At 33.9% G+C, this 9,706-nt stretch overlaps 1 non-coding gene across 1 annotated transcript; it reads right to left on the minus strand.

Annotated features, from left to right (window-relative positions):
* Window positions 1-6,020: 6,020 nt before the first annotated feature.
* LOC112064043 (small nucleolar RNA SNORA51) lies at window positions 6,021-6,152 on the minus strand. Its single transcript, XR_002891335.1, has one exon. It is a non-coding gene; the product is annotated as a small nucleolar RNA SNORA51 (small nucleolar RNA).
* Between the last annotated feature and the right edge of the window lie 3,554 nt (window positions 6,153-9,706).

The raw sequence follows: 9,706 nt of genomic DNA on the forward strand, positions 1-9,706 counted from the left end.
ATCAAAAGCAGAATTAGAATAGATCTGATGTCTGGCTAGTGCCCTCTCCTCTGAACAAGAAATTACAAAGAAATTCAGGTTACAACCCAGTTAGAGGGATAGTCATAGAGGTATAGACTATTAAAGCTGGAAGAGCTTCAGAGTTCACCTGATCCAGGAACCTTATTTTAAGAGAAAGATTCTAAGGTCAATGTGTTTAAATGAGGGTCTTAACTAAGACCACACACCACCTAGTTAGAGACTGGAGAGTACAAAATCTCAGGTCCCTTATGTCAGTGTTTCCCTTTGATAAAATATATACTCCCAATATGTGGGTTTATCTGTGGGTTTTCTATCCTGTTCCATTGATCTATAGTTCTGTTTTTGTGCCAGTACCATACTGTCTTGATTACTGTAGCTTTGTAGTATAGTCTGAAGTCAGGGAGGTGTATACTTTTTGATGATAGCCATTCTGACTGGTGTGAAGTCATATCTTTCTGGATCTGTCTCCTATGGCAACAGAAACAAAAACAAAAATAAACAAATGGGACCTACTTAAACTTGAAAGCTTTTGCACAAAAAAAGGAAACCATCAGCAAAACCAAAAGATAACCTACTGAACGGGAGAAAATATTTGCAAATGATACGTCCAATAAGGAGTTAATATCCAAAATATATTACAGACAACTCAATATCAAAAAAACAAACAACCAGATTAAAAATGGGCAGAAGACTTGAGGAGACATTTTTCCAAAGAACATATACAGATGGCCAACAGGCACATAAAAAATGCTCAACATCGCTAGTCATCAGAGAAATGCAAACCAAAGATACACAGGCTATTTTAAAATATAATTTAAAGTTATGGGTTTAAAAAAATGTATAATATATTTGAATGATCACACTGTGTAGTCCCAGAGTTTCAAGGGGTGTTATTTTTCTGTTGAAATATTTACTTCATCATCTGTAAAAGTTATAAAGGGATAGACCTAGAAATAAGCATCAGAAATATGGGTAGATATGTCTTGCATAATCATGTGAATATGTGATGTAATTAGCGAAGCTCAGAACAATATAAATCATATATTTCAAAAAGAAATGATAAATACTATGTTCCTAAAATGGTAAGAAATTTCAAACAAAATTCCAGCTGGTAGCTACCCTCCTGAGCTTTTCCACCTATCTGGTGCCTTCAGGTTCTGAGGCTTTATGGAGCCAGGGCTCTTAAGGGATTTCACATCACCACCTTGGTGTCCACTTTCTGTGGCCTGCTAATTCAGTTACCATTTGTCCATGAGTTTTCCAACTTCTCGAATTTTACTGCTATTTTATCCTTCTCATTACTTTTATTTTTGTGGGTGCATGACCTTTGTGGGAAAAAACCCCCACAACTTTTATTGACATATTTGTAGGGTTTCAGGAGAATGTGGAATCAAATATCTATCAAATCCACCATGCCCATTAATAACTTCAGAGTATTCTGTAATAGAGGATAAACACATTTTGATGATGCTGGAACCTGAGTTTTGAATAGGCAGAGTAGTTTTTCCAGAGGGAAATGTCTACATTTTATCAAAATAACAACAATCCTCTTAGGAATGATCAGGATCTAACCACCAAGCATTTGCCCCTAAATTACTCATGTCATTAAAATAGAACAGAGTACGGTTAATAGAATCCATCCAGGCTTGTTATAAACAGCCAGGATCTTACATGGGGAATTTAATCTCATTCTCCTGGAATCCAAATCTTGTACCAATTTACTCTAGGCTAGGAATGTCCTTTTGTTTTCTCTTAAGAGGAAAAACTATGAAAATGTAATTAGACAGTTTGTTTTTGGATATTTTAGATTTGGTGGAGACAGCACACTTTTTCTCTAGAGAGCCAGATAATAAATATATTTGACTTTGTAGGCCAAAATGGCCTCTGTCTGTCATTCAAAAGCAGCCATAGTCAAGAGACAAACAACTGGCACTTCTGGGGTGCATTGTTATAGCCTGATGGCTACACAAGACCATGGATACATTTTAAATGAAGCATTTCAGAAGCCACATAACAATGTAAGAAGACAAATTATTATCTTGATTATCACTGCCATCTAACAAACATTATTTCCTGAAAAATAATTTTCAGCTAATTGGGAATTTCCTGTTACCCAAGAGATTCCCCCACAGCTGCTAAAACACAGGTACTTTTGTAAACCATCTGTCATAAGAGGGAGCTTAAAGGCATGTTTAGCTAAAGATAAAAATAATAGAAGATGCTTTATATTGGTATTTCCTTTGTTTTCATTATTTCATCTTTCTGAGTTCATGTAGCTCTATGAGATAGCATAAGGTAGTGATTATCAAATGTTAGCATGTATAAGAATCACAGGGAGGGTTTGTTAATATACAAATTTCTGGATCTCACTACTAGAGACTCTGACTTGTTAGGTCTGGCATGGTGCCTGGGAATTTGCATTTACAATGTTCCAAGTGATTTTATTTCAATCGAATCACACAGGGAAATCACTCAGCACCTACTCAAGTAAATTCTCTAGGATTGGGATCTGGGCCTATGAATTCTTAAAAATTTGTCTTATGAGATTTCAGTATTCAATTGGATTTGAAATGAGTGGCTAGAATATACAAATGTGTTTTTTCCTTGGTGCTTTTGTAGAATAAATCTATTTTTGAAATCTTGCTTGTATCTGGCTATCAGTAAATCTGATTATTAATCATTAGAAATGGATCTCAGAAAGGAAACTATCTCCATCTGAGAAGGTCACAAACATTGGCAACTGCTTTTGATCTCAGAAGACTTTAAACCTCCACCATTCTCCTGTCTTTCATGGGTAAGGAAAGTTGATGAAGAAGTCAGTTTTCCAAGTTCCTTATTGAATGATGATGATAATAATAATGATGATAATTTAACAAACAAATAAATTGATGTAAAATAGTAATTTCTATTTACTAACAATCTCTCAGCCTGGATAAGTAACTTTATCTACTGAAGCATTGAGTTCATTTTATAATATGTCCCATATTTGGTTTAATACTGATGCTTTATATTAGATTTTTAGTTATGACATATTTTTTCTTCTGCTGCTAATGTAACTGGGAAGATCAACTGTGATTTCAAAACACAGTCACATTAAAAAAAACATGTGCCTTGTAATACCTGTGGATTTATGGGAAATGGTAAAACAGAAGATAAAAAATTGCCTAAGACTGGACTGTGCAATTGCATAATTTTCCTTAGCAAACAGCTGTAATTCTTATTTTTTGATTACAAATATCATGTGATTTTGGGGGGAGGAATTCAGAAGCTGTAAATTATTTTCAGTGTTACTTTATAAATTACATTTTTGAAAAATTTATTGTCTTTTATGAGCATATTCCCTTGTTCTTTTATTTTTCTTCTTAATCATTCTCTTGAATAAGTTAGACTTTTAAATCTGTTTTCTTTGGAGTCCAGAGTTTATTCTTCAAATGTTCAAGACTTTCCTCTTTATCTTTTTTTTGTCTGCTTACCTCTACTAGGATTCAAAGTTGAGTGGAAAAATACTGGACTTCCTTTGTAGGAGATTTCTGTTTACAGGGTCCATTGCCCCCTTATCTATTTGACTTTGCTCTGACATTCCATTTGGGAGCAGAGTTATAAAAAAGCATGAGAACCTTCTGGACTTTCTTTCTAGAGGTTCTGATGCTTTTTGATAATTCTGACTCATATTTTGACTGATAGGAGAAAAGGACAATAAGAAAATACTGCAAACAAGTTACTTATTTATTATTTTCAATGATCACAATGATCTGGTATCCTTTAAACATCATCTGAGGGAAAACAGGGAGCCTGTTCTTGCCCAGTTTGCTACTTTTCTTACTGAAATCATGGAATCATGTAGGTGGAAGTTTGGGGAAGTCCTTCAGCATTACAATAAGTTGAGAATTAGACACTGATTACTTTTGGATAAATATAATTTTTGAAAGCATATTTTTAATTTTAATTCCTTGTCCTGACCTCCCCCAAATCATTTGGTCTGCAGACAATAGAACTGTTAATAAATGAAAATATGAAAGCCATATAAAAGAAGGGAAAATATAATGTTTTGCAGAAAATGCAAGGCAATTTAGTACTTTGTTATAGAAAAACAATTGATAATGAGTATGCTACAGCAATATGGTTTTGGACTATACCACCAATTGTTATCCCAAGGGACAGAATCCAATTAGGAGAGAAAACCCAGCATGATTAATATCTTATGTCTCACTTTTTCTGTCTTGATCAAATGCCCCTTGTTTAATGACTGCTCAGTTGCTATGAGTTTTACTGACCTTTCCCATGTGCTTTGGAAACACATACAAATTCCCTTTGTCACTTGCAGTTTCTTTACATAGCATTTATTTCACTTTACCCAAATATTTGCTATTTTCTTTTCCTGTTCTCACTTCTTTTTTTCACTGTCGTTCCATACAGGTGAGATTACTTACTTCTTCACTAGTCAGGCCATATATTTTCTACTCTGCTCCCATTTTTGGCTGGTATGTGCTCCCAAAGATAGGTCCTAGGTCACCAGGTTTACAAAAGGATTCCTTTCTGGGTATCTGGTCCCTTTGATGACTGATTTCGTAGATCTACTGACTAGTAGGGTTGAGAGTCCTTCATTGGACAGATGACAAACCTGGAAAAACTATTGTTTAAAGAGGAGAGAATTGGTCTCAGAACCAGATAATCTGGCAGAACCACAACCGATCACTGAAAGGTTGTTTCACCAGTTCCTTACCTTTAAATGATTATAAAATCTTGTTTGTGTGGTTGTTGTGAGGACTAAATGAAATAACGCTTGTAAAGTGCTTAGCACAGGTTTTGAATCACTATAGGGGATAAATATCTATTGACTCTCAAAAAAGGGAAGATTGTATTTTACTAAAGGCCACAGGCTGAAGACAGTCTAGGATCTAAGGAGATTTCAGGTTTTTTTCAATCGCTCCTTTATAGAATTGCATAGAACATAGGAGTTAAGGAAAATAAAGTGTAATATGTGCAGACAAAAAGGAGAAAGCAAAATGATATAAGACTTCACTTTGGGTTTCCAGCCAACTAAAAGAAATGAATGATGGGACTTCCCTGGCAGTCTAGTGGTTAAGACTCTGCACTTCCAATGCAGGGTGCAAGGGTTCAATCCCTGGTTGGGGAACTAAGATCCCACATGCCGTGGGCTGTGACCAAAAATAAATAAACAAACAAACAAACAAATAAATAAATAAATGATGCCTTCCTGATACAGATAATAACCTGGTGCAGAAATGAATTAGAATTCTGAAAAGGGCTTAACTAAGCTTATTTGCACAAAACCTCTTTCAACTAAATACAGAGGGATTGAAAACTTCTTGAGTTTTGCCAATCCTATTTGAGAGAAAATGGAAGAATTAGAATGATTACATCAATTTATATGATTCTCTTCAATAGGAAGTAACTGATTGGTTCCTGGTTAGAAAAGTATGATAGAAACTTAGGGAGAAGAAGCCATGCCATTTCATTTTATTGTTTATAATAGCAAAGGGCTGGAAGGAAGAGTCCAATGTGAGCTGCCATCTTTAGGAAGACAGGCTTTAAAATGTTCAGAATAAAGAAATTCCATAGCTTGAAATTCCGAGAGAATGTTTTGAGAGAAGAGATAATCTTAAAAATGCTATAATTCTAACTATAATCACAGGTGTTATCAATCCTAAAATAAAGGGAGATTAATATTTTAAAAATGGTGCCTCTATAATGAAGTTATAGAAGTAAAACAACATAGCAGTTAGGAGTTTAGGCTTTGGAGCCAGATTGCCTAAGTTTAAATGTCAACTGTTGCATTCACACATGGGGTGATACTGTCAAGTTACTCAACCTCTCAGAGCCTCAGTTTCCCTTCTAAGAAGTAGAAGATATACTGTTACCTACATTTTAGGATTTTGTGAGAATAAAATGAGTAAAGAACTTACCAAACTTACCAGAGTTTCATATGTAGAAAAAAAAATTATAGGTATCATTATTAGTTTTTTTTTTCCTCAACTCCATGTTCCCCTATTCATAATGCAGACTAGGCAAAGGACCTGGGCTGAGGTGTACCTAGAATAGATTTATTCTGCCTCCTCATTCTGTACGGTTATTGTAAGCAAACAGCCTGTGGTAAGCACTGAGAAGCCTCAAGGTATTATTTAAAAGGAAAAGTTATAGAATACAGATAGCAAAGAATGTTATAAAATTACTATGTACACACTAAGATAGTCAAAAGGGAGGCATAACCCCATTGAACAGTCATACAAACAATATGCTTTTCCCATTACAGCAATATGATGAACTAGAAAAAGATAAACTTAACTATGTTCAGTAATGTAACACTGAGGGATAAAAAGAAAAGTAAATGGACTCTCATTTTCTTGTGAATTATCTGATAAGAATAATCTGCAGAAGGAAAGGGATAGGAATGAACATAAATAAAACCGAAGATAAATGAACATTGGATGAGCAAACATCTAGGATGCTTTAAACAACTAGAAGTCTTGTTTTTAGGGCTTCCCTGGTGGCGCAGTGGTTGCGAGTCTGCCTGCCGATGCAGGGGACACCAGTTCGTGCCCCGGTACGGGAAGATCCCCACATGCCGCTGCGTGGCTGGGCCCGTGAGCCATGGCCGCTGAGCCTGCACGTCCGGGGCCTGTGCTCCGCAACGGGAGAGGCCACAACAGGGAGAGGCCTGCGTACCACACACACACACACACACACACACACACGCACACACACACAAAAGTCTTGTCTTTAGAATAAATTGTATATGATTGGATAAAGATTTTCATGAAAATGTAGAGATTGAAAAGGTTCTGGAAAACTGAAGAAAAACAAATGTCTTCCAGCATTCCAAAAGCGAAAAGAGTGAATTCCACACTTAGCAGTATTATTAGTGGTAATAATAGTAATTGTGGTAGTAGTAACAGCAACAGCAGCAGTAATAATAGTAGCTAATATTAATTGCATACTTACTATGGACTAACCGTAGTACATGAAATACTTAAATCGATTATAACTTCAAAAAATTGTATAAAATATGTATTATTATTATTCATATTTTAAATATAAAAAAAAAGGCACAAAGAAGTTGAGTAACTTGACCAAGGTCATGAAACTATGCAAATGTGGAGCAGAAATGGAACCCAAGCAGCCTGACTCAGGTGTCCTTGTTTTAACCCTGTTCAGTACTGAATATACTACATTTTTGAAGTGTATTTTACTTTAGTTTGCTGAGGCATTATGTTATAGATATCTAAAGTAAATAATATGTAGGCTTTATTTGAAAAACTATTTTGAGAGAAATAGAATGCATCATAACTTTTCAATCTGTCTGTTCTATTTCTTGCTAAGAAATAATAATAGTATGACATTTGGTCGAGATGATTTGACTTGCTGACCAAACATTTGCCTGGTGTCTATATTGAATTTTGTGTTGTTTTATTTTCCAGCTAGTTGCTTCATGACTCCTTGGCATCTCTAACAAAAACTAATAGCATGAAAAACAGTGATAAATTGGGATCGTCCAGCACAGTACCAAAGTTGATGCTTCAGCATCTTTGTTGATGGTGTAAAGACTACAATTATTATAAAAGAGCTCCAGCCATTTCTTATGTAAATTATTTGATGACACAAAGACTAGGGAAACACTACTATATTGTTTGGAAGTTAGTGGCCTATTTTTTAAAACAATTTTTTCTCTGCTTTCCTTCTCTACTTACCTTGAAGTCAAAGGATCCCTTCCAGGTGTTACAAGGCCTGACTTCTATGAGTATGGAAGATTGGATATAGAATTCTAAATTGACAGTCTTTTACTTTCTGGATGTTAAAAATGCAGTTCATTGGTATCTGTTGAGAAGTATGTAATTATTTTCATGCTTATTCATTTGGAGGTAATGTGTCTTTTATCTCTGGATTCTTTTAAGATTTACTCTTTATAATAGTTTTTAGTAATTTGATAACAAGTCTCAATGGTTTTCTCTTCCTTTCTTCCTCTCTATCTCTTCCTTCCTTCTTTCTTTTTATTTATTTATTTATTTATTTATTTATTTATTTTTTCACCTTATCTTTATTATTGACTAAGGTATAGGGTTGTAGTATGGAACATATTTTCTAACTCATTTCATCATATATACTTTCATATTTGTTCTATTAATAGAGCCAAATTTGTCAATTTCACATAGTAGGTTTCCAAGGGATTGAACTGAATCAGCCTGAGAAATATTTTTCCCTATTCAGAGATACTCCTATAAACCAATTCAAAATTCCAAAGAAATAAATAGGAGATTATACTATAAAAGCAAATAATAGAAGTTAAAAAGCATGTAATTACATATTTTACCTGAGCCAATTTTCTGCTGGATTTTTGAGAAAATTCAATACCTTATCTCTTGCAGAAACTCTGAATTTGACCTCTGCCATTCATTTGATTGTTCCTTCAATAAGTTGCAAACATCACTTTTTATCTTATGAAATTTGTACTAATGTACTAACACTTTCTTTCCCACATTTCTTTTGTTCAAAGTATAGCAATACTTCACATTAAAATCAGTTTGATTAACAGAAAGAGAAAATTCTACTCACTCCACTGAGATTTAACCTGTATCGCTATTATTACCAGTAACATCACCAAAGGCTCAATGAACTATAATATAATATTAAAGTACAACTTAGCATTATATGGAAAAATAATTATTATACTCAAATAAGGAATGTTTTAGATAGAGAAAATAGCTTTATTCAATAAGGAAAATTCTGTGGAAGAAGTAGAATGTACTTTAGACTTTGAAGTAAGTCAATGAAGTAATTTCTTACATTATAATTCAACTAATGGGCATAGGTAGACAATATCTCTTTCAGAAATTCAAAAATTTAGGAGTTTAATTAAAAACATTTTCATTTGGGGTCATGCAGAATCTGATTACTATTTTTCTTATTCACATAAAGAAGGATCAAAATTTATTATCTTACTGAGTGAAAAATTATTTTGTAAAATAATTATAAATTATATCTTTATAATTTGTACAATCTGCCCACACATGAAAAAATATGACACTTATGAAACACAATATTCTCAAGAGCATAATGCTATATCTATTATAATTGAACAGTTTTCTTGACTAAATAATTGATTTTGTGGTTTCTTTCTTTCTTTAGTCATTTTTTTCTAAAAATATGGTTCCAGCTACAAAATTTCTATTCATATGCCAAGTTCTGGAAAGGTATCTAACACATAAGTTCATACACAGCCTTATGAAAACATCTGTTTCATACAATATGATCTGTGAAAAATATCACTTTTAAAATTCTGCATTCCTGAAATTGATAAAGGAAAGGTTTGTAGAATAGAATTTCTAGAAAGAAATGATAGCATGGAAGGAGGCCCAAATTGGCTGAAATTGCTAATATAATCCAATAATATGTACAGAGTGAGATGAATTAAAGCAAGATTAAAAGGGCAACATTTTCATTCATTTTTTTCCTTCATACTTTTTAGAATTTTCTCATTTGTTTGAAGCAAAAGAAACTTTTTAGACCATGTCCTTTAAGGCCTGTTTCACTTGCTGGTTCCTTAGGCTATAAAGGAAGAGATTCAATAAAGGGGTAACCAAGGTATTGAGCACAGCTACTCCTTTGCTTAGAGTCACTCTATCATTTGCTGATGGTTTTATGTACATGAAGATGCAGCTGCCATAAG

Source organism: Physeter macrocephalus, chromosome 1 (genome assembly GCF_002837175.3).
Source record: "Physeter macrocephalus isolate SW-GA chromosome 1, ASM283717v5, whole genome shotgun sequence".
In the NCBI taxonomy this organism is placed as follows: Eukaryota; Metazoa; Chordata; class Mammalia; order Artiodactyla; family Physeteridae; genus Physeter; species Physeter macrocephalus.